This window comes from Pelodiscus sinensis, chromosome 3 (genome assembly GCF_049634645.1).
Source record: "Pelodiscus sinensis isolate JC-2024 chromosome 3, ASM4963464v1, whole genome shotgun sequence".
Taxonomy (NCBI): domain Eukaryota; kingdom Metazoa; phylum Chordata; order Testudines; family Trionychidae; genus Pelodiscus; species Pelodiscus sinensis.
In genome coordinates, this window is record NC_134713.1 from 35,519,586 (window position 1) to 35,546,024 (window position 26,439).

At 44.0% G+C, this 26,439-nt stretch overlaps 1 protein-coding gene across 2 annotated transcripts in view; it reads left to right on the plus strand.

The window, feature by feature from the left end:
* The window catches only part of SH3YL1 (SH3 and SYLF domain containing 1), a 103,331-nt gene that overhangs the window by 68,687 nt on the left and 8,205 nt on the right, over nucleotides 1-26,439 (plus strand). The window lies entirely within an intron of this gene.

Here is a 26,439-nt window from a genome sequence, read left to right on the forward strand (position 1 = left end):
TGGCTCTGTCAATCTGTTTCCTTACTTCCCCAGCTGGGTATTAAAGTTTTAAGAGTGCTTGATAAATATCTTGTTAGGTGTTTGTCTCTGTGGGATTGGAACAAATACAGTTCTATCTTAGGGCTTGGCTGTAGACAACTGATTTTGTAATGTGTCCTGGGTGGAAGCTAGAGCCATGTAGGTAAGAATAGTGATCAACAGGTTCTTCTTTGAGAGCTTGCTTATGTGAATTTGAATTAGGTTCACGCACACCGCGCGTGCATGCATCCAGAGCTTTTGTCCCCCAGCGATATCTGTTGGGACAGCAGGGTGCCCCCTTGAGTGGCACGGAGATAATGGTTAATAAGTATCCCCTACTGGCCCTTCCCTCCCTCAATTCCTTCTTACAACCTTGAGGGTAGCTGGAGAGTCTTGTCTTCTGACTTTAGCAATCCCAGTATGTAAATAGTTACCTCATTAGTAGCTCTTTTGTAGTGTAAATAGCCAGTGCTTAGTAGATTGTTCCTTTGGGTGCAAACTTTCCTCTCCCCTCCTGGGAAGGGTGATGCCAGGTCCACAGGGGTTCAACCCGTGCGGGACCTGTTCAAAGCCTGTGCCCTGTGGGGACCCTCATAAAGCCTGTCTGAAATGACTGGGCCACTTTACAGAATCTTGTAAAATCTGCAAGGCTTTTAAACCCTGTACGAAGAGGGGAAAAAATTCCCATTTGAAGCTGATGCTTATGGAATCTGCACTTCAGCCAGCACTGGAGCGGGCACCAGCATTGCGGAGCACACCGGTGTCTCTGCATGAGCCTTCAGCAGCACCAGTGCATTCTGCAGCACAGAAGAAGGTTATGGCGCCACAGCACAGATCCCAGTCTCCAACCCCGAAGAAGAAGAGGTAGCCTAGGGGGAGATGTTTGGAGAGTCGGCACCGTACCCACACCCCAGCAAGAGCCTCACCTTGCCACCGTGATGCTCCAGGCCCCTCTAGGCACTGGCAGCTAAGAAGCCCAAGCCAAGAAGAGTCTATACACATGGACAGACCCTCTCCCCTCGAAACATTCAACACTTCAAGGGAACTAATAGATCTGACTGCCTCGCCGGTCTCATCTCCGGCACTGAACACGTCAGCCTGCCACGTCAAGCACTTCGGTCAGTCAAGCCATGTGGCTACAGCATTAGTGGTACTGGGTACCTCTACAGCACCGGGGGCCTGGTCAGAACTGGGAAACACTATGGCACCGGGGGCCTGGACAGCACTGGGTTCCTCGTCGTTACTGGTAGCCTTGTCAGCACCATTGCCCTTGTCAACACCAGTAGCCGTGTTAGCACCATTGTCTTATATGGTGTCAGAAGCATCCTCATCATTGGGACGGCTGCTCCATGGGGACAGGAGGAGTGCACCAGTTATGACCACATTGCATAGTGAATCAGCCCCTTTGCCACCTATGGTGATGAGGCCACTCCTCCTCCAGTGCACAGTGGAAAGCCGGAGTCCGTGGCCAGGCACCGACCCCAGCATCTATTTCAGGTGCCCTTGACAGCCCTTCCTTGGTCTGCATGAGGCTGCTCATCAGAATCCGACTCAGGGTCAGGGGCTTCCTCGTGCAGATCGTCCCAGTACCGCTCCCATTTCTGGCACCACTCCTGGGACTAGGAGTACCAGCCCCATCAGACATGGCCACTGCAGATGCAACCGTAATGGCCCTTCTGGACCCCCTGGGCCTATCACCAAATGCAGGGCCCAGTGCCATCCTCCCAGGGATCTGGAGCGTCTCAGTCCAGGGGTACTCTGTTGACAACCCCCATGTCCAGGGCTCCTGCCTCAGAATATAGAGGCAGCCCACAAAGGGATTTGTCACATCCTATCAGACAGAATGAGGGATCAGAGGTCCGTGACCAGGCACAGCTGACCTACCAGGTGGCAGAGCCACCTCAGGACCAGAAGCCATTAAGGGAATTCTCCCAGGGCAGGCAATAACAATAATGCCAATGAGCGCAATAGGCGATGGAGGTCTCGCTCCAACACTGAAAGGAATGGAGGGCTGCCTCCTTCCCAGAAACCTAAGACCTCATTTTGAGGGTGCACCCGAGGACAGAGTACCAGTTCCCATCATTACATACTAGTTCCTTTGGGGACAGACTATTCCATTTTTATCAGGCTTGGGCCCAGATTATGACTGACAGATGGGTCTTCGACCTAGTGGCTGTGGGGTATTCTATCCCATTCACCTCTTTGCCCCCTTCCCGCTCCTCTTCCCAGTCCTTCTTTCAGGGACCCCTCTCATGAGATTCTTTTGAACCAGGAAGTGCTCTCACTTCTTCAACAGGGGGCGGTGGAAAGGGTTCCTCTAAACTTCAAGGGAAAGGGTTTTTACTCCTGGTATTTCCTTATCCCCAAGGCAAAAGAGGGCCTCAGACCTATTTTGGACTTGAGAGATCTCAACACCTTTATAATAAAGGCAAAGTTCAAGATGGTCACCCTGACATCCTTTATTCCCTCCCTGGATCTGGGGCACTGGTTTGCTGTCCTTGACCTCAAGGATTCATATTTTCACATTTCAGTGAGGGCCACCCACAGGCAGTTTCTCAGATTTATGGTGGGGCAGGAACACTTCCAGTTTCCTCCCCTTAGGCCTGTCCATGGCACCAAGGGTGTTCGCAAAGTGTATGGCTGCCATGGCCACCTTCCTCAGGAGGTGCAGAGTCCTGGTATTCCCCTACCTGGATGTTTGGCTCATCAGAGAATGTTCAAAGGAACAGGTGCTAGAACACACAACATTTATCAGGATTCTGTTTGGCACTTTGGGTCTCCTGATAAATGAGGAGAAACCCACCCTGATACCCACTCAAACTATAGAGTTCATGGGGGCTCAACTAGACTTAACAAATGGCATAGCCTCTATCCCCAGGGCCCGATTTATGGCCATAAGCACCATTATATGGGGCTTGGTGGCTTCTCCAATCACAACGGCAAGAAATTGCATGAAGCTACTAGGAACATGTACCTACATGGTTCTGCACGCCAGGCTGAGACTCAGGCCGCTACAGTTGTGGCTGATCCAAGCATTCAATCAGGCATAGGTACCACGGAACACAATCCTCACAGTCCCTCAAGACGTCATCCAGTCCATCGGGTGGTGGATGCAAGAGGACTTAGTATCGGTGGGGGTGCCCTTCGTGAGCCAGAGCCTGATGGTGCAGCTCATCACCGATGCATTAGACTCGGGATGGGGAGCTCACCTGAGCAAGTGGTGGACTCAAGGCATGTGGTCACCCTCGGAGCGGCAGCTCCACATAAATGTCAAAGAACTGAGGGCGTTCAGGCAGGCCTGCCAGGTATTCTTGTCTGATCTGAGCCACTAGACAGTCTAAGTATTAATGGACAATACAACGGTAATGGTTTATATCAACAGACAGTGTCGCTCTTGCTCCTGTCCCCTGTGCAGAGAAACCCTTCCCCTCTAGGAGTTCTGCGTAGCCCACAACATTCAGGTGGAAGCAGCATATCTGCCGGAGATATGTCAGACAATCTCAGCCACGTTTCACCACCTATGATTGATCATTCAAGAGCGAGGTACTGGAGGACATTATCTGGAGGGGGGCTACCCCCATTGCAACTCTATTATTAGGATACTGGGGAGCCGGCGCACAGGCAGGCTAACTCAGTCCCAACTCAAGCCAGATCCCAGCAACTATGCCAGCTGTGGCTCTGCATTATTAGAGGAATGAGCCAGCTTGCCTGCATGCTAGCTTCCCAGGCTCCTAATAATGCAGAAATGCAGTGCGGGTAGTTGCCAGGAACTGGCTTGAGCTGTGACTAAGTGCTTGCAATGCTAACCTTTATTGATTAATCGTGTAGTTGACACAATTTTTGTTGACTATACAATTAACAAAGTACACACTTCTTAACATCAGTACTCCAGAGCCTAAGTAGCTGCACCAGCCACTTTGAGAGTGGCCTTGGGGACAGCCACACCAGCCACTCCTCCGGCAGCCCCTAGCGGCAATCTCAGGATGGTTCTAGTCCATGGTCCTGGGCATCAGTCCCTGACCAGCTGACTGGAACAGTCACAGTCCACTATCTCCAGCTGTGATCCTCAGCCCCAAACAGCGGTCCCCAACCAGCTGGCTGGGGCAGCCACAATCCATAGCTCCTGGTAGCTGGTGCTACTGGCCCTGAGTGCCTCCCCCCCAGCAGTGACCCCTCCAGCATCTCTCACACCCCAAGATATTTGTCGTACAGGTATTATTTGATATAATAATACACGTGTATTTTAGTATGTCATGTGTAGGTCACAAGCTGTTAATTTTTGTTTATTGCTCATGACCTGTCCCTGACTCTTACTAGAAATACCTGTGACTAAATCATAGCCTTATATATAATTAGGTTTTACCAGTCTAGTAAAAGTGGTGAAAGCCCCATAACAGTCTTCTCACAGAGTTTCAGACTAGTTTCTCAGAGACCCTGCAGGAGCCTTGCCATGCCCGTCAGCCTTTTCTAATTTGGTCTTTCTCATAAAACAACAGACCAACACCCTCTGCGCAGGCTCCTGACTTCTGTCCTGCCTGGTACTTCCACATGGGCTCTCTGCCCCAGTGACTACCCAGGAGTCTTTCTCTTTCTTTATAATCTTTCTACCACAGGTCTCTTCCTTATCAGAGTCCAGATTGAGTGCCATGATCCATTTTCCACACCTGGGGTGCGTCTAGACTACATGGCTCCATCGATGGAGTTTACTCAACATTGTCAATGAAGCAGGAATTTAAATAATCCCCACTTCATTAAAATAAAAATGGTTGCCACGCTGTGCCGACAATCAGCTGATCCGGCACAGCACGGCAGTCTAGATGCAGTGTGGTCGACAAAGGCTTCCCTTGTCAACCGCGCCGTGTCTAGACTGCTGCGCTGTGCCAGATCAGCTGATTGTCGGCACAGCGCAGCAGCCATTTTTATTTTAATGAAGTGGGGATTATTTAAATTCCCGCTTGATTGACTGTTGAGTAAACTATTTTACATGGCTCCGTTGACAGAGCCATGTAGTCTAGATGCACCCCTGGGGAGGCACTGTTTATCACTCTCCTCATGAGGCCAATCAACCTTTAGGAAGCATTAATTTGTACATTTTATATATATATATATATATAAAGTGGGACTAAAAAGAACTATGGGAAAAAATAAATCTACTCTCAAGGAAAGGACAAATATTTATTGGAATCAGAGAGACAGATACTTCATGATGGAAGCAAAAGTGTTCACACGCACAAACCTATACAGTGGTATTTTCTTTTTTATAGTAATATATGGGGCGATTTATAGCAGATTATAAACTATAAAAGCAACAATCCAGCTCAAAGTGACTAATAGATATGTTTCAGAAGATACTTACACAGAGGGATAATGTGCCTTATCTATCATAAGCCTTAGTGACGTGTGCAAATTTAGTAAACATCCAGGAGGCAACCTCTGAAAAGTACTTAGTTTTTAAAGGTTTTATCCAAGCCTGATCTATTTTTGTGATTTTCCTGACCGGGTTTGTGACATGTTTATATTTAGTTTAAGGAATAATAAACATCCATCTGGTGGTCCTTCAGTATTAATTTTGTTGCTGTTAAGACTTACTTATTTACTGCCCGTTACGCCAATGGTGCATAGGGCAGCAACAAAGTCCTTCCACTTCTGTCGGTCACAGGCCAAAGCGCCTATTGTTCCCCAAGTGTGATGATGGTATTTTAATTCTTGTTCTACCGTTCGGCGCCAGGTTGTTTTTGGTCTTCCTCTCTTTCTCTTCCCATCTGGTTTCCAGTGGACTGCAATTTTCGTAATAGATCTGTCTTCTCTTCGTAACACATGATCTATCCATCGCCAGCGTCTTTTCATAATTATAGTGGCCATGTCTTCTTGTTTACAAGACCTGATACAGTAGGTCTTCGTTGGAAATTTTATTTGGCCAAAATATCCTGATTATTCTTCTAAGATTCTTGGTATGAAGTGTAGACAATTTAGTGAGGTCTCGTTGTATCATGCGCCAACATTCTGCTCCATTGAGAAGCACTGGGAGAACACAGCTGTTGTATAGTTTCAGCTTGGTGCGCACGCTGTACTTTGAGGATTTCCAGATGTTATTCATACTGATAAAGGCATTTTGTGCTTTACTCAGTCTATTCTGAATGTCTTGCTTACTTCCACCATCTGGGGTGATGATACTACCCAAATATACGAATCTATCAGTAAAAGGAAGATCGTTGTTATTGATCTTGATGGGGGTTTGTATTGTAGTGTTCAGAGTCATGACTTCTGACTTCTTCTGGTTTATCTTAAGGCCAACTTGTGAACTATACTTATTTAATGTATCTGTTTTATCTTGCATATGCCGATGAGTGTAAGAGAGAAGTGCCAAGTCATCGGCAAAATCCAGATCTTCAAGTGTAGAGAAAAGCATCCATCTAATGCCGGTATGCCCCTCCTCAGTCGTATGTCGCATCACCCAGTCAATAACAAGATTGAAGAGCAGTGGCGACATTACGCAACCTTGACGAACTCCGGTCTTGACTTCAAACCATATATCGCTTCCTCCAACACAACAGCTATAATTTTTGTAGAAGCTCCTAATGAGCTTCACCATATGATACGGTATTCCATAGGCCCTCAAAATCTGCCATAATCTGTCTCTGTCTACACTATCGAAAGCCTTTTCAAAGTCTACAAAGTTCACGTAAAGTTGTCGTTGCCATTCTGCACTCTGTTCTATGATGTTACGCAGAGCAAAGATCTGTTCTACCTTTTCTAAAACCTGCCTGTTCCTTCCTCAGCGTTTCATTAACTGCTGTTGATATTCTACCTATGATGATTTTAGCGAGGATCTTGCTGGGTATTGATAGAAGGGTAATTCCGCGCCAGTTGTTACAGTCGCTGAGTGTGCCCTTCTTTGGGATCTTGATAATCACCCCTTTAGTCCAATCCTCCGGTACGCAGGCTTCTGTCCAAACTGTTCTGAAAAGTGGTTCCAGTATTCCAGCTGCTGTCTCTGGGTCTATTTTGAAAAGTTCTGCATTCAAGTTGTCCTTTCCTGGGGTTTTCTTGATTGCTGATATAATTTCTTCTTTGGTAGGTAGATCGATGTTAATATCTAAATCTGTCTCCCTTCCACATATATTAACACCTTCTTCCGATGATTCTCTGTTAAGTATTTCTTTGAAGTGTTCAGCCCAGCAAGCATCTTGTTCCGCTTGTGTTGTGAGCAATTTTCCTTGCTTATCCTTAATAGGTGGGCTGACTATGGAATGGTACTTACCACACACTTGCTTAGTAATTCTATACAGCTGTCCTTGTTCTCCTTGAGCCGCAGCACTTTCTGCCTCTTTTGCGAGGTCGTCGACAAAAGCATGATGATCAGCACGTACCATTCTCTTAACTATCTTATTGGCCTCATTATACTGTTGTTTATAACATTCTTGTAATCTTGTTGATCGAGTGCTAATCATCTAACTCTTCAATTTAAGTCTCTCCTCTATAACTTTCCAAGTGTCTGGTTGGATCCATTGCTTAGATTTTCTCTTCTCCTTATAGCCCAAGCATTCTTCAGCACTCTGATGGTATGCAGTCTTTATGTTATTATAGACTGTATTGATGTTACCAACATTACTTTCTGTAACTAAATCCTGCAGCACTTGAAATCTATTTTTTACTTGTGTGACAAAGCTGTTAAGAACTGTGTCTTAATACTAATAAAGAAGTAGGAAATGCCAGGAAACTATTTCAGAAACAATTTTAATTGGGGATTCACTTTTGCTAGGTGCATATTTGGTGGTGATGGGGGACTTCAGTTTGTTGGGAAAATAAAACAGTAAAGCACAGATTGCCAAACAAGTTCTTAGAATGCATTAGAGATACTTTTTTTAAATTTCAGAATGTGAAGAAAACTACTAGGGAGGCTGTTCTAGATTTGATTTTAACAAATAGGGAGGAACTGGTTGAGAATTTCAAAGTGGAAAGCAGCTTGAGTGAAAGTGTTCATGTTTCTAAGGAATGATAGAAGGGAGAACAGCAAAATAAAGACAGTGGATTTTAAGAAGGCAGACTTGAGTAAACTCAGGGAGCTGGTATGTAAGGTGCCATTAGAAGCAAGACTAACAGGAAAAACAATTGAGATCTGTTGACAGTTTTTCTAAGGGACATTAAGGGTACAAGAGAACACTATTCCCCTGCATAGAAAAGATAGTATGGCAACTGACCACTCTGGCTTAACCAGGAGAACTTGAATACTCTAAAAATCAAAAAAGGATTCCTATAAAAAGTGGAAATTAAGTCAAAGTATACAGGATGAATATAAACAAATAATACAAGTATGTAGAGGCAAAATTAGAAAGGTAAAATCACAAAATCAGCTCAGTCTGGTTAGAGACATGAATGGTAACAAGAAAACATTTTACAAATATATTAGAAGCAAGAGGATGACCCAACACAGCGTAGGCCAATTGCTCAAAGAGGAGGGAAAAACAACAGAAAATGTGGAAATGGCAGGGGTGCTTAATGACATTTTTGTCAATTTTCAACAAGAACTTTGGTGGCGATTGGATGCCTAACATACTGAATGCCAGTGAAAATGGATAGGTTCAGAAGTTAAAATGGGAAAAGAACAAGTTAAAATTACATAGAGAAGTTAAATGTCTTCAAGTCACCAGGGCCTGATGAAATGCATCTTAGAATACTCAAGGAGCTGATTGTGGTGGTATCTGAGCCATTATTTATCATTTTTTAAAAGTTGTGGAAGATGGGAGAGATTCTAGGTGACTGGAAAAGGGCAAATATAGTGCCCATCTATAAAAGGGAAATAAGGACAACCCAGAAAACTGCAGACTAGTCAGCTGAACATCTGTGGCAGAAAAAATATTAGAGCAAATAATTAAGGAATCCATCAAAAACATCTGGAAGATGAGGTGATAAGTAAGTCATCATGGATTTATAAAGAACAAATCCTGTCCAACCAATGGTAGCTTCCTTTGATAGGAAAAAAAGCCTTGTGAATAAAAGGGAATCAATAGATGTGGTATACCTAGACTTTTGGTAAAGCTCCTAATATAGCATCACATGACCTTCTTATCAATAAATCAGGGAAATGCAACATACATGTGGCTGCTATGTAGGTACATAACTGATGGAATAACGGTTCTCACAGAGCAATTATTAATGTATCTCAGTCATGTTGGAAGGTCACAACAAGTAAGGATCTGCAGGGACCAGTTGTAAGACTGGTTCTGTTCATTATCTTCATCAATGACTTAGATAATGCCATATAGAGATACTTATAAAGTTTTCAGATGATACCAAGCTGGGAGGGGTTGCAAGTGTTTTGGAAGATAGGTCATAATTCAAAATCATCTGGACAAACTGGGGAAATTGGTCTTGAGGTAAACAGGATGAAGTTTAATAAGGACAAATGTAAAGTACTCCACTTAGGGAGGAACAATCGGTTTCACATATGCAAATTGGGAAGTAACTGTCTAGGAAGAAGTACTGCCAAAAGGGACGTATAGGTTATAGTGGACCACAAGCTAAATGAGTCAACAGGCTGACGCTGCTGCAAAAAAAGATTCTAGGAGTGTTGTGAGCAAGACATGAGAAGTCATTCTTCAAAACTACTCTGCACAGATTTGGCCTCAAATGGAGTATTGTGTCCAGTTCTGGGCACCACATTTCAGGAAAAATGAGAAGAAATTGGAGAATATCCAGAGAAGAGCAACAAAAATGATTAAAGATCTAAAAAACATGACCTATAAGGGAAGACTGAAAGAATTGGGCCTGTACAGTTTAGAAAAGAGAAGACTGAGATGGGACATGATAGCAGGTTTCAAGAACTTAAAACAGTATTACAAGGAGGAGGGAGAAAAATTGTTCTCCTTGACTTCTGATGATAGGCAAGAAGCAATGAGCTTAAATTGAGGCAAGAAAGGTTTAGGTTGGACATTAGGAAGTTTTTCCTAACTGTCAAGGTGATTAAGCACTGGAATAAATTACCCAGGGAGGTGGTGGAATCTTCATCATTAGGGATATTTAAGAGCAGGTTAGACAAACATCTGTCGGAGATGATCTAGATGGTCTTGGTTCTACCAGGAGGGCAGAAGACTAAACTTGATGACCTCTTGAGGTCCTTTCCAGTCCTAGTATTCTCTGTGAAACTTGGTCATATTGGAACAAATACGTAATCAATCACATAGTATTCTGAGCAAGCTGATTATAAGATATAAAGAGATTGAGGTTGCCCAGGTTTGGGGGGCGGGGAGGAAGGGGATGGTTGGGAGGGGCTACTTGGTGTGCTGGCAAGTAAGATGGTGGAGTCATAGTCCTCCTGACCATTCCATTGGTAGCATGCCTTCCCCCAGCAGTCACTCTGCAGGATAGCTCTACCCTGGATAGTTCAGTATCGCATCCCTCTGAACAACCTCTCTCTTTCCATGTTATGGAAAACAGTCCTTTTCCTGGCACTATCAGTTGTTCTGGCACAATCAAACCCTGACCTTGCTGTAAGCTAGGAGAAGAGAAAGCTGCATATCAAATTTGGTGATCCTAGCTCTTACCTTTTACGAAGTGTTCTTGAACAAACAGGCTCACAGACAGATGGAGATGCACAAATCTCTTTTTATTTATTTATATTTAGAGAGAGAGGGAATCATCAACTTTTGCAATAGACTTTTGATTTTTTTAAAAGCTACTTTTGATATGTTTCTTCACTTTGCTTTCAACTAAATGAGTACAGTATACAAGAAATCTTATTTGTAATACTTGAAATAATTAGATTCCTGGGATGCTGTCAATGAGATTGAATTACAGTCTATTAGTATGATGAAACAATCCACAGTATTTAGTAGTGATGTTACAGTAATGAAAAAATTGATTTTAACTCTGTTTTTAGTGTCAGTACTGCTCTCTGAATAATTGTTAAAGGTGACCTAAAATAATCTTACATACAAAATGTTAATTATTCTAGTTTATTAAATGAATACAAATGAAGACTTAAAACCTACTTTATTTGTAATTTTTAGATGAAGATTTGTAGTTTATAATTGAAAAGTAGTGCTTTATTGAGTTCTGAACTGAGAGCACAAACGAAATAATCAAGAGAGAGAATTTTTCCATTCAGGCTCTTGTATCGTGCTTATTGCCACAGTAAGACAATAACTAGTCTGTTTAATTGTTAAAGAAGTCATCAGCACTGATAGAAGCAGGTTAACAACTCCTTGAATTTTGGTCTTAGTAAGTAAATAACTTTATACTTAATCAATGTTATGGAATTCTGTATTACAATAAAATTATTCAGATAGTTTAAGGTCAGAAGAGATCACTATAGGGGTCTGGTCTGGCCTGAATGTCACAAGCCATAGAGAAAAGTTTATTTCCTGGGAAGGATTGTTACCTCCCTGTACTATACAGGCAGTCCCCAGGTTACGTACAAGATAGGGACTGTAGGTTTGTTCTTAAGTTGAATCTGTATGTAAGTCGGAACTGGCGTCCAGATTCAGCCACTGCTGAAACTGACCGAAAGTTCTGACTTACATACAGAATCAACTTAAGAACCCCAAGCGTCCCCAAGTCAGCTGCTGCTGAAACTGATCAGCAGCTGATTCCAGGAAGCCCGAGGCAGAGCAACTCTGCCTCGGGCTTCCTGTAGTCAGCGCTGGTCAGTTTCAGCAGCGGCTAAATCAGGACGCCTGGGGCAGAGTAGCTGGGGTGCTGCTGGGTTGCTCCAGTAGCGCCGCTCCTCGGCAACGTCTCCTGATTTAGTATCATGTACAAATTTAGCTAATATGCCATATATTGCCTCTTCCAAATACAGGCAGTCCCCGGGTTACGTACAAGATAGGGACTGTAGGTTTGTTCTTAAGTTGAATCTGTATGTAAGTCGGAACTGGCGTCCAGATTCAGCCACTGCTGAAACTGACCGAAAGTTCTGACTTACATACAGAATCAACTTAAGAACCCCAGGCGTCCCCAAGTCAGCTGCTGCTGAAACTGATCAGCAGCTGATTCCAGGAAGCCCGGGGCAGAGCAACTCTGCCTGGGGCTTCCTGTAGTCAGCACTGGTCAGTTTCAGCAGAAGCTGACTTGGGGACGCCTGGGGCAGAGCAGCTGGGGTGCTGCTGGGTTGCTCCAGTAGCGCCGCTCCTGGGTGCTACTGGACCAACCTAGCAGCACCCCATCTGCTCTGCCCCAGGCGTCCTGATTCAGCCGCTGCTGAAACTGACCAGCAGCGGCTGAATTAGGACCAGGGGCAGAGCAGCTGGGGTGCTGCCGGGTTGGTCCAGTAGTGCCCAGTGCGGGCGCTGCAGGACCAATCGGCAGCGCCCCAGCTGCTCTGCCCCAGAGTCCAAAACAAAAGCCTGGTCTGCTGGGGGGGGGGGGGGGGGGGGAGCAGCACACTAGCTGCCCCCCCCCCCCCAGCAGACCAGGGACACGGGGAGCAGAGCCTCTGAGGCTTTGCTCTGGCAAAGCCTCAGAGGCAGGGACCCCGCCGCGGCTGCGGCTTCAGTCCGGGAGCCTGTGGTCTGCTGGGGACGGTCCCCAGCAGACCACAGGCTCACGGACTGAAGCCGCAGCCGCGGGGGGGGGTCCCGCGCCTCTGAGGCTTTGCCAGAGCAAAGCCTCAGAGGCGCGGGGAACCGCCGCTGCTGCCGCTTCAATCTGGGTGCCTGTGGTCTGCTGGGGACGGTCCCCAGCAGACCACAGGCTCCCGGACTGAAGCCGCAGCCGCAGGGGGGTCCCGCTCCTCTGAGGCTTTGCCAGAGCAAAGCCTCAGAGGCTCGGGGAACGGCCGCTGCTGCCGCTTCAATCTGGGTGCCTGTGGTCTGCTGGGGACCGTCCCCAGCAGACCACAGGCTCCCGGACTGAAGCCGCAGCCGCGGGGGGGTCCCGCGCCTCTGAGGCTTTGCTCTGGCAAAGCCTCAGAAGCGCGGGAACCCGCCCGGTGCCCCTGGTCTGCTGGAGACGGTCTCCAGCAGACGAGGGGCACCGGAGCAGCTTACCAACGGGGCTTTCTCGCCCCGACTTCCGGGGCGAGAGAGCCCCGTTCGTAAGTGCGGATCCGACATAAGTCAGATCCGCGTAAGTCGGGGACTGCCTGTAGTCAAAAGAAATATTTGAGACAAGGTATAGCACAGATTCCCTGAAGCAGACAAACACGCATATCAGTCAACTTGATGCCACTTGATTATGGCTGGGTGCCATTTATAATTAACTTTTATGTACTGTTCTTTAATCAGTTTTCAGTCTAGATAAGTGTTCTTATCTGTGTCTACTTGAATTAATATTTCAACTTAGTTTTCGTAAGTTACAGTTTCAAATTTGCATTATATTGCACAGAAATTATGTTCAATAAATAGCCCAACTATTTTTAACCTCAAAAATTGCAAGTATAGTTCAGGTTTTGAACAAAGATAAAGTGTTTTTATTTTATCTGAATTAATTTACCTTCCAGTGTGTAATAGGATTATCCCACAGAGAAATGGTATGGAGTTTTCAGAAAGGGAGAATGCAGGATATGTTGGTCATCAGTTGAGACTCATAAAACAGAGTGATCAGCAGTTGCCACAGTATAGACTATAAATTGTATTGAGAGAAAGTACAGAGATGTACCAATATAAATAGAAAAGAGAACATTGACATCATTTATAAATATTTGAAATGACTTTTAAAACAGAATAATTCCCTCAGCCTGCCTTACAGCATGTTTCAAAATAAGAAGGTTACACACACAAGCCGTCAGACCATCTCTTGTATTTTATTTCGATGGTAGCACTGTTTGCATTCATAGTTTGGAATGTTACAAGGGCTTCCGCACCAAATTTTCAATAAAGTTGAAGCAGTTGAATTAAATATATTAAGGACTCACAGAAAGTTGTTGGAGGGAAAATTTTGCCTGCAGCACTGTGGTGGGATGAGCACAGAGTCATAGATCCACAAGCAACAGGAGCTAAAAGAAGTCTGTATGTTACCTTATCTTTACAATTAGTATAAAGTGCAGTGTAACAGATAACTGTGTATGTTATGTATACTTTTGAGTCTTTATCTGCACAAAATAATTGGCTAGTGATAGCAATGTGTCGCATCTGTTACTAGCAAATTGTCATTCTGCCCTATCTGTCAAATAATACATTATGAATGTTATGTGATGCCAGTCCAAGAACCAGAGGCAATTACTTCTAGTGCTGAATTTGGTCTCAAAAAATTTGGTTAGATTAACACCTAAAATGTCAAGAATCATTTAAATAAAGGCTTGTGACAAAACTTAAACAATATGGGAACTTTTAAACTTAGTAAATCACCTTGGCTTGAATGCATCAATTTATTTGTTTCTGTTTTCATAGATTTTCATGCTCCATTGTTGGGATTGTCTTGTCTGACCTGCTGTTTAACACAGGCCATAGAACTTCCTCAAAATAATTCGTGTTTCAGACAGGAAATAAAGGGTAATTTTTTTAAAGGGGGAGAGTAACTAACCATTGGAACATTTTGCAAAGGGTTGTGGTGGATTCTCCATCTCTGACTATTTTAAAATTAAGATTGCATGTTTTTTTTCTCAAATATATGCTCTAGGAATTATTTTGGGGGAATTCTATAGTCTTTGCCATGCAGGTCAGACCACATGATCACAGTGGTTCCTTTAGGCCTAAAATTTATGGCTCTATGAACTAGAATATATCTTGTTTAAAAATTGCCCATTATGGAGAATACATTGTGACCCTTTGCTTTGTTGTTCCGACAGTTAATTAACCTCACTGTTAAAAATTTCCATTTCATTTGCTTAGCTTTAACTTCAAGCTGCTGGATCCTACTATATCTTGTCTGCTAGATTGAAAAGGCCATTCAAAAGTAATCACACCATTCCCAAATTCAGAGGTAATATAACCTCTACACTTTTGCATCCAATATTTCATTAGCCCTTTTGGCCACAATATCACACTAGGAGCTCATGTTCAGCTGTGTATCTGCTTTGACGCCTAGAACTTTTTTCAGTCACTGCTTCTGAGGATAGTGTTTCCCATCCTATAAGGGTGGCCTACGTTCTTTGTTCTTTGATATGTAAATTAATTTAGCTATGTTAAAATGCAGATTATGTGATGAGCATAAGCAGCCCAAGCAATCTAGAGTGGTCTGTATTGGTGATCTGTCTTCATTATTTATCACTCTCCTAATCTTTGTGTCATCTGCAGACTTTATCAGTGATTATCCTGGAAGAAAAAATAGGCAAGGATACAAAACTATGCTCTGAAGTGCCCCTAGCCTCTGTTTGCTACAAGCAGGAATGGGTGATAAGGGATAGATCACTACATGATTGCCCGTTCTGTTCATTCCCTCTGACAGTGGCCAATGCCAAGTGCTTCAGAAGACAGAATAGAGGGCTATTGTTATGATCCAGTTATACTATTCCTATGCTCCACCCAAACAAGATGCTCTACTTCTTATGCTTTCCCCTCTGGGGAAAGGATGAGGGAACAAACACAGATGTCTATTCATGTTCCTTAATGAACTATTACCATAAGGTGCTCAGATACAACAGTAATGAATGTGGAGTTTTAAAAAAAACCCTATATATAGACTAGAACAGAGCAAGATTTTATTTGCCAAAGCCAGAGAGAAGGATTTTGTGATAATCAAGATGTGAGATGAGAATTTTACTGTATGAGTAGGAAAAGCCAAATAATAAAGAGATTATGCCAAAGAATCTGTAAGATTTATACATGGCCTAAATGAGGCCTTAGAGAGAAATTTCAGTTGAAGATACCATCCAAATTATGGGCCTGACCAACATGGAGGATAGTGGTATTATCCAAAGTGAGAAAGAGAAGTTATGAAGAGAAGACTGGGAAAGAGGGTTTTGGGTGATCGAGCTTGTTAAGTTATGTTGAACTTAGCCAGTTGGCTAGGCTTCCAGAGACAGAATTTTTTTTTTTAGTTTAGGCAGAAGAAAATTCTGTGTAGAGAGGTAGATTTGTATGTCATTGGCATAGAGATGACATTTGAATTTGTATTTGAAAATGAGATTGCTTACAGATAAATTGTAGAGGAAGAAGAGAAAAGGAGACCAAGGACAGAACCCCCAAAGAAAGTTAGTAATGGTAATGTCATTTTTGGTCATTTATCTTTTAAAGGAAATAGGAATGATGTGGCCTGGAGAGAGAGAGAGAGGCAGGAGGAGGGGGAAGGGCTTCAAGAGTAAGTCACAGATAGAGAAAAGGTGGTTTGGATTTCAGGGTAAGAATTGAATTAAGTTGGAGAAGTAGAAGTGTTTAACCAGTAAGATGGCATGAATTTGTAGAGGAGCAGCACACCTGGTCATGGGGTATCTGCCAGAGATGCTCCATATTGTGAAGGCTGGAGCAGAGGATATGGATGTCAGGAGTGAACCAGGACTAAGGGTTGAAAAGCTGGCCTATGTGAGGTGAGGGAATCATAAGAGCAAAAGGTAGAGGACAGTGAAGTATAAGAAAATCACTAAGCATATCAATGGAAGGTAGGGAAGGGGAGGAAAGGACTGAGAGCAGATGAATAGTAGTCAACACTGAGTGACTAGAGGTCACATAAGCCACGTTGGGACAATTCTGAACAAAATTAGATGATGGTCAGTGAGGGGAAACCCACCAACACAGAGAGCAAAAAAAGCAGTGTTGATAAAGAGCCCACACCAAATGAAATGGTCCTTTTGGTAAGTAGGAGTGTTGAACCAGGGCTACAGGTTGAATGAAGAGGTGAGGGTGAGGAAGTATACACCTAGGGGTCAAATGGAGCATCCGGATGGAAAATTAAATTATAAGTGATGATTGTGGGAGATTGTGAGTAGAGGAAGAAAGAGAGGAGTCAGAATCAGAAACTGGGAGGAGTTGATAGGGAAACCCAATACAGGCAGTCCCCGGGTTACATGGATCCGACTTGCATCGGATCCCTACTTACAAACGGGGTGAGGCAACCCTGCACTAGCTGCTTCCCCCCAGCAGACCAGGGAGACGCGAAGCTAGCGCGCCCCCTCTCTCCCCCCAGCAGACCAGGGAGATGCAGAGCGGCTTTTCTCAGCAGACACCTCAGCTTGAGAATAAAGGACTGAGGGAAGTGAGGTGTGGGAGAATAAAACTGACCTCTGGAGAAATGTTTGGCTAGAGTTTCCCCTACAAATATGTACCAGTTGCGACTTACATACAGATTCAACTTAAGAACAAACCTACAGTCCCTATCGTATGTAACCCGGGGACTGCCTGTATTGCAACAATATTGCCCAATACTGATGAGAATTAAGATGGGCCAACATCAACATTTTGCAAATAATTCTTAGATTTGAAAAATTTTCTGGACTGGAACATTGTACCCTGTCATCTTGAAGAACATGCTAGATCAAAAATAATCACAGTCAATTTAATCAGTAAAGTAAAGTGACTGATTTTGCATTCAGGATAGAGCAAGCAGGTCTCATATGGAATTGACTGAGAACTCAAGGAAATACATATGCCAATATTGCATGTCCTAAGTTGGATTGATCAGTGACCTAGGTTTTAATCTCTCCTATGTGAGTCTTAGTAGAAAATCATGTACATCATTCTGCTCCAGTCCTACATTAATGCAGTTTTTACAGCATCTCTGATCATCCAAACTCTGAAGTAAAACCAAGGTTGCTTCACATTCTTCCATTTGGCAAAGACAGCAAATTGGGAAGAAGTTGAGTTGGCATGGGGGAGTAAACAAACTTATTTAAGTAGCGGAAAGTGGGAAGGACTCCTATTCTTCTACTCCAAAGTACTGTCTCCTGAAGGGCTGCTTCTGTTTGCTGCTGTTCAGGTCTTTCTTGCACTGAGGTAACAATTAGAGCTGGTTGGGAAAGGGATTTCCCATCCTCCAAGATATTTTAACATTTCAGAATTGTTTTGCTATCCTGGATTGGGGCAAAAAGCCCTTGCAATGTGTAGGCCTGAGTGCTGGGTGTAACTTTCCAACCAACATTTTTTTGGTGAAAAGTTCAAGTTCAGACACACAAGAATGAGGGAGGAGCTTCACCCAATAAAATGAATAGGCAGCAGGTTTTAAACAAACAAAAGTAAGAACTACTTCACACAGTGTACAATCTGTGGAACTCTTTGCCAAGGGATATTGTGACTTCCAAGACTACAACAAAGTAAGTTCATGAGGATAGGTCCATCAATAAGTATTAGCCAAGATAGTCAGGGAGGCAACCCCAAGCTCTGGATGTCACTAAGTCTCTAACTGCTAGATGCAGGGACTGGATGATGGGATGAATACAGGCAGTCCCCGACTTACGTCGGATCCGCACTTACGTCGGATCCGCACTTACGAACAGGGCTTTCTCGCCCCGGAGCTCGCAGGCAGTGGGACCGCCCAGAGTGCAGCGGTCCTGCCACCTTGACCTCCGGGGCGAGAAAAGCTGCTCAGGGTGCCCCTGGTCTGCTGGGGACCGTCTCCAGCAGACCAGGGACACCCGGAGCAAAGCAGCAGCGGCGGCGGAGTCCCGCGCCTCTGAGGCTTTGCCAGAACAAAGCCTCAGAGGCGTGGCACCCCGCCGCAGCTGCCGCTTTGCTCCCGGTGCCTCTGGTCTGCTGGGGACCGTCTCCAGAAGACCAGGGACGCCCGGAGCAAAGCCAGGGAGACGGAAGGGTCCTGCGCCTCTGAGGCTTTGTTCTGGCAAAGCCGGGGAGGCGCGGGACTCCGCCACCGCTGCGGCTTTACTCCCCGTGTCCCTGGTCTGCTGGGGGGGGGAGCGCAGCTAGTGGGAACCCCCCCCCCCCCCAGCAGACCAGGGAGACGTGGAGCAAAGCCCCGGGCCTGTGGTAGAGCAGGTGGGTCGCTGCCGGTTGGTCCCGCAGCACCGCTCCTTGGCGCTACTGGACCAACCCGGCAGCACCCCAGCTGCTCTGCCCCAGGAGTCCCCAAGTCAGCCGCTGCTGAAACTGACCAGTGGCTGACTACAGGAAGCCCCTGCCCTGGGGCTTCCTGGAATCAGCCGCTGATCAGTTTCAGCAGCAGCTGACTTGGGGATGCCTGGGGTTCTTAAGTTGAATCTGTATGTAAGTCAGAACTGGCATCCAGATTCAGCCGCTGTTGAAACTGATCAGTTTCAGCAGCGGCTGAATCTGGAGGCCAGTTGCGACTTACATACAGATTCAACTTAAGAACAAACCTACAGTCCCTATCTTGTACGTAACCCGGGGACTGCCTGTACACAATAATTGTGTTCTTTTCATTCCCTCTTAAGCAGGTGGCATTGGCCACTGCCAGAAGACAAGATACTGGGGCAAGATTGTGGTCTGACCCAGTATGACCATCAAGGTTCCCTCTAAGTTGCACAGCCACACAGCCCCACAGCTGCTTAATCAGCCCCACCCAGCCAGGGGCTTCGGACTCTATGCATGGAGCTGCCTGGCTGGGTGGGGCTGATTAAGCAGCTGTGGGGCTGTGCCACCAAGCAGCTGAGAAGGAACCTTGATGGCCACACTTATGTTCTTAAACAAAAAATCACAGCTACACTAGATGATAATTTAGGATAGGAAATAAAGGTAATCCTGATTGATGGAAGCTGAAGAGGGAGGTAAGTGACCCATGTGCAAATATCCAAGTTTAAAATTTGGAAGACTCTGCATAGTCATAATATGAAGTGTTTTTATTGATCACATGTTTTTTCTCAGATTTTTGTCATCTAGATTATACATCAAAAAGGACAGAGCTTCACTACTTTGTGAGGGCATTGATCTGGTATTTCAGAGAATGGCACAACTTTCTAAAGTATGTGTAGCAAATCATGCAATACTGGAATTGTCCTCAGAGTTGTATGTCCAGTTTTGCCCACCTTCTTCCAGTACAATTGCTATAAAAGTTACCCCTCCCACTAAGTCCTTGGTGCAAATACATTTGTCCATATTCTGGTTTTTCTTCTCTTGATTACTGCCACTACCTAATATCTGATCTCTCTCTCATCTCTTCCTACTCCACTTCATGCAGAAGACTTCTGCTAAGATATCAGAAGCACAAAATGGGTGAAGTGATGAAATAATATCTTTTATTGGACCAACTTCTGTTGGTGAAAGAGACTGACACTACTTCTTTCATGTGTTTCACAAAATTTCTTTAATTGTTTTATTGCATTCCATCCTCTTGAATGTTTGTGTAAGGCCAACAGGCAGAACTCAACCTGGGAGCTCTGTTTGAGTCTGTACAGCTTGAGCTAAAAGCCAGTTGGATCTCAGCTAAGGCTATAGAGCTGACTCATTCTTTTTCTCTGTAAGTGGTCTAAGTGCCACTACATGGGATAGTGAACCACACCCAGTAGGTGTGTGGGTTACATTTGCCCTGGCTTCACTTCTTCTCATGCATTCCAGCTTCTTCTTTCACTTATTTTCAAAACACCCCAGTATTACCTTCTTTTAAATCCGTGGCTCTCAAAGTGCAGTCCGCAGACTGCTAGTGGTCTATGGCCTCCTTCCAGGTGGTCCACAGTAGGAGCTCACCCTCCTCCCCCTTCTCTCCCATGTAGCAGGGAGCCTGCGCTGCCACTGCAGCCTCACGATTGGTGTGCAGTTGCGAGGCTGCAGTACTAGCTCCAGCTGGCAGGCAAGGAGGTGAAGAAAGCAAACTCATCCCTCTCTGACTGTGCAGGCCGCAGAGCTACATGTGGAGGAGTGCTGCCACCATGGTAAGAGCAGCACATCCCTTGGTTGGTCCTCCAGAGTAGGCAGCAATTTGGGTTGTGTGGTACTCAACCAGGCGGGGCAGGCTTTCATGGTGCACAAGCAGCCAGCGGTGCCCTCTGTTTCCTGGCAGCAAAACTGTGTGAAACTTAGAGGTTTTGGGGCTCTGTACAAGTATTTTCTTGTGTTTGCGCACCCTCGCCTCCATATTCTATGTGGCTTTCATGCGTATGTGAACCAAATATATTGTTCTTGGTGGCATGGGGTTCTGTGTGACTGCAGAGGTCTTAAGTCTTCAGTGAAGATTGTGTCCTACTAGCTGTATAGTGCCTTCCAGTCTTTCCTTTCTTTTATTGATAAAAATTAGCTGAACCTTTTTGATTTTTTTCTTCCATTGGTATAGGACCTTATATTAACTTAAAGAATTCTTAATTTAAAAATGAACTAATGGGATTGTATGTGCATTGAAATAGTCTAATTAAAATAGAGAGCTTTTGTAATATCAGCTATTTTATCTGCGAGCTTCACTGCATTAGATCCAAAGTCTCAATAATCTAGACATTTGATGCTGAATGCAGCACTGTAGCACCATCTTGTGTGAGCTGAAAATTTGATGTTTCAAGAAATTAATTCCTGTTTCAAAGATTGTAATGTATTCAGAAATCTTCCTTTTTCCACTATAAAAAATGTACAGTGTTAACTTTGGAAATAAACTTCAGAATATTTTATTACAATTCAGTCTGAGAACTATAACACATAATAGCAAGTTAAAGATTGTTCCTATTTTTCCTTAACAATTTATATAATTAAATATAGCACTTATTAAAATGCACAGATCTTAAACATGGTTTAGCACAATGTCTAGGCAAGAGTTATAGGTAATCTTGATATACATTTGACTTACTTTTTTTTTTTGTTCTCTTAAAACAAGTGAAGACAGAGAAAGAAGGTACAGAGAAAATAGAGACTTATCAAGAAATAAAATGAAAGTAATAAATTTAGAAAAGGCTGGGAAGATATAACAGACAACAAATAGTCTATGAGCTTGCAATGCAAAATAGGTAATACCAAGAGGGCTACAGCTTTAGGTTATCTGAGTTTAGAAAAGAATGCCCATGTAGAAGAGTTTTTTTAAAAAAGCATAGTGGGGGGCATATTTTGCCTTCATTCTCTGGAGGAAAGGATACATGGAATTATAACTAATGGAAGGTACAGATTCTCCACAAACATGTATTCATTATTCTCTCCCTCTAGTCCCCCTGGATTGCTCTGGCATCTTAAACTTGATCTGAAGTAGCAGTGGCAAAACATCCATGAAATATTTCTGCCTGACACTAGGAACACTAGAGGAGACAATTTTATTTCTACTTTTTGAAGTACTAGCATGTGTGAGTCTAGGCTGTCCAAAATTAAATGCCCTGCCTCTCACCTAAGGGGAAGAATCTACTAAGTCTGTGCCCCACTACATCATGGGGGGAACAACAAAGGAGAAAACAGGAATAGGAGAGAGGTCAAAGGTTAAAAAAATAGGAGATACCTAAGTGCTCCAAAGCAGTACGGCCTCACCACTCCCCATTAAGCCACACTGAGTGGCTGAGGGTTGCCTTGGGGAGAGAGATCCCTCCCCAATCCCTGAAGCTGCTGGAGACAGCAAGTAGGGCACCCCTCACACACACAGCAGCACAGAGCTGCTGCCGTTGGGAGAAAGGCCCCCTCCTCACCTACCCCAGCAGGGAGCTGCCCAGTTAAGACTAAGACCCAAACTGCTGCCCCACCTTAAGCTCCTCCCAGTCCCGAGATACTCCTGCAGCCCAAAGCCCTCATTCTAGGCCCCCCCCTAAACTCACCCCCCCAACTTAGAGCCCCTCTAAGCCTTCCAGGTAAAGTCTTCCTGCAGGCATAATTGTCTGAGGGACCAGAAATAGGTCCCACAATCACATAACACCTCCAATCCCATGTCCAGCTTCCTCCTCCTGACAAGATGGAGAGCCATTCTGGCCAGCCCCACAGCTAGATTGATGAGAAGATCCCAATACTTTGTACAACATAGGTTATAGCCCTGGTTAGCCCCTGTGCACCTTTAAAGGCCCAGTTTACCTCTCCTGAGACTCTGCCTCTCTGCCTTTGCTCTGCGTGAGTAGGTCTGGTAAGGCAGGCCGGGAGCACAACCCAGATGTAGCTGACAGACTTTGACAGTTCTGGCTGATGGTAGTGTTGATCAGTGAAGTTGTGATGGACATGGAGAATAAGATTGTGTAATTAGTTTCAAAAGTGCCTACGTGTACAGGAAGTTTGAGTTGGGGCACTATGGTGGCTTAGGGATGAGAACCCAATAGGGGAGGCTGCCAAGGAGCATTTTGTTTTATTTTATTTTTTGCAAAAGTAAATATTTGTATTTTAAAATGCCTGAAAAATCCCATAATAGTAATAGAGATGTAGCCGTGTTAGTCTGGTCTTGCTGGAACAAAAGACGGGACTATGCAGCACTTTAAAGACTAACAAGATGATTTATTAGGTGATGAGCTTTCGTGGGCCAGACCCACTTCCTCAGATCAAATTGTGGAAGAAAATTGGCATGACCATATATACCAAAGGGATATAATAAAAAATGTGAACACATATAAAATAGACAAATCAGAGTTTAGAACAGAGGGAGGATGGGGGGGAGGTGTCTTTGAGAGAGTGATATTGGAGGTGATAATTGGGGAAGCTATCTTTGTAATATAATTAGCATCATGTTCTTCTAAAGTGAGATTGGTGAGAAGGAGCCAGAATTTACCAATGCACATTGTCAAAGAACCAATGTACATTGTCAAAGAACCAATGTACATGTCAACAGCCTTCATCATCTCCCCACCACCACTCTCAGCACATCCTGCTCCTGGCAGCCCCACTAGTCAGTGCCGCCGCCTCCTTTTCCTCCTGCCCACTGTGATCAGCTCTTTCTCAGTGGTAGACAATGGAATGGAGAAGCGTGAGTGTGACAGGCTCGGTGGAGAGAGTAGGAAGTGGCAGGATCCTAGGGGAAAAGGGTGGAGGGGGACAGCACCTAGGGCAGAGCTGGGGGTTGAACAGTGAGCACCTCCGGCCTAGTGTAAAGTTGGCACCTCTTGCTCCAGCCATGGATTTGGTACCTATGTAAGGAGGCACATATTAACTTCTGAAGAACTGTATGTGGCTCTGGAGCCACAGGTTGGCCACCCTGGATTTAGGCCCTGAATTTGGCAGTCAGTGAAGTGTGAAACAGATTTTAGTCCTTTCAAATGCAGATGTCAGTGTAACTTCATCCATGAAGGAGGCAACTGCTGGTATCACTTTAGGTACGTCTAGACTACAGGCTTTTGTCGACAGAAGCTTTGTCGACAGATACTGTCGACAAAGCTTCTGTCGACAAAAAGCATCTAGACGACATCCAGTTCTGTCGACAAAGCAAACCGCTTTGTCGACATGAGAGTGTAGACACAAAGGACAGTGTAGATGCAATAATGCCTTCTGTCAACAGAACTCTGTCGACAAAAGATGTTATTCCTCATAGAATGAGCTTTACTGCTATTGACAAAACTGCCGAGTTCTGTCGACGTTATGTCGACAGAACTCAGCAGTAGTGTAGACGCAGGTATAGTTTTGTCGACAAAAGGCCACTTTTGTTGACAGAACCTTGTAGTCTAGACACACCCTTTATGCCACACTTACTAAAAAATTGGCACTGCTCCCACTAGTCAGTGGCAAGGAATGTTCCTTTTAATCTTTTCCATCCACATGCAATTTTTTTCAGTCTGTGTGCAGAATAAATTCATATATGCACTGAGGCATTTGTGAATATGCGCCACCTTTAGAAATAAAACCTAGCTGTGAGTGCTCTGCCAATTATCTAGGCAACATTTGAATCTCTCCTGAGTGACCATACAACTGCACAGCTTATGGTGAACAGTGATAGCAAGACTCCTGTCAACTTCAGAGAAAATATCAGAGAATATATAGTCATTTACTTCCTTCCTAACTGCTTATGGTCTTTAGGATTTTGTTGCCAATTACCATGTCTTCCCAACTCTGTTGTTACTGCTGGTCAATATATAATTAATCTTTCTTCTTCAGTCAGTCTACACATCCAAGTTCCTAATCATTTCTTTTGCTCTTCTCTGAACTCACCGAGAGAAATTTATTTGACATGAGCCAGTTTTGTATTTATTTAGGTCCACTTCGCTGGTGGAGAAAATCAATGCAAGATGTGCAATTCAAGCTACAAAAATGGCGTAGCTGGAGTCCATATATCTTACATTGATTTTTCTGGGTTGTCCCCATAGTAGAAGGCCCCACAGTAGGAGAACCCTTTAGTATTAGACCTGCTAAATCGAACGCCGAAAGATCAATCACTGGAGTGTTGATCCTCCAGTAAGTATAGACACAGCTTACGTGTATTCACATGGGGGCTACGTCTATACTGCAGGCTTCTTGCGCAATAACCTTTTTGCAGAAGAGATCTTCCGCAAAAAGTTCTTGTGCAAGAGAGCGTCCACACTACATGGACGCTCTTGCGCAAGTAAGCTCTGATGGCCATTAACAGAATGGCCATCAGAGCACCTGTGCTTTTTCCAATAGGCGTTTTTTTCGCAAGAAACCCGTTTGCTGTCCACACACACCTTTTTGCACAAGAGCTCTTGCGCAAAAAGGCTTATTCCTTGTAGAAAGGGGAATAACTATTGCGCAAAAAGCCTTCTCTTTTTACAATGTACTGTAAATTTTCTTGCGCAAAAATGTGCTTGTAGTGTGGACGCTTCACGAGTTTTTGAGCAAAAGCTCTATAGTGTAGACGTAGCCAGAGGGTTTGCACTTCTTTCACTAATTCAGTTTAAGAACCAGTTTTTATTAAACCAGTGCAAGTATTGTATATAAAGCAGCGCAGAGATAGAGTTCAAGGAGTTAAGAGCGACAAAAATCATTAGGAGGTTGGAAGGATTAATTTATGAGGAAAGATTAAATATTTATACATTGGTTAAACAATGACAACAGGGCTGGGAGACACGATAATTATCCACAAGTATTTAGATGATGTAAACAGCAAGCAGGGGGGAAAAATGTGTCCTAAATTTTGTTCCTATTGAAGTCAATAGGAGTCTTGCCATTATTACAATGGGAACAGGATTATATAAACAATATTCAGGGGATAAGTAGAAGCTAAATAGGTGTTATCCATTCCCTTAGAGTTGTTTTCTTTTATCCAGTAGTATTGCCCTCTTTCCATTAACAAACTGTGTAGGTGTTATTCAGAGGTTTGTCACGTTTAGCTATAAACTGCAAAGACTGAGCAGCAAAATGGGAGGAAACCATCAAATATATATCAAATGAGACTGACACAGTGTTTGGAGAAGGAGCTCAGACTATTTTTTCTACATTTATAATGGTCACAAACAATGTTATTACATTTACTAGACAAAATTATACAGGGTCATTCAAAAAGTTATGGTGGTTTTAACTCTTCAAAATGTAATTAGTTAGGTGACACTTCCATTTTTATTTTTCTCCCACTGAGATATTTTACTATTCTGTTTTCTTTGGTGTTTTAAACCACCTAACATTCAGGAATGTGGAGTCTCTAAAGTAGAAAAAATACTTAACTCACACCTCAATAAAACTATATTCTTATTTCAGAATGTTGAAAACATTGGTGAGTTTCTCTCCGAATAGAGCTGTAAATTTGCTTTTTTTGGTTGCTTTGTCATGTACTATGTGTTTGCATTGGTAATTTGACGTTTTAAAGCTGAAAAAATTCTTTCAG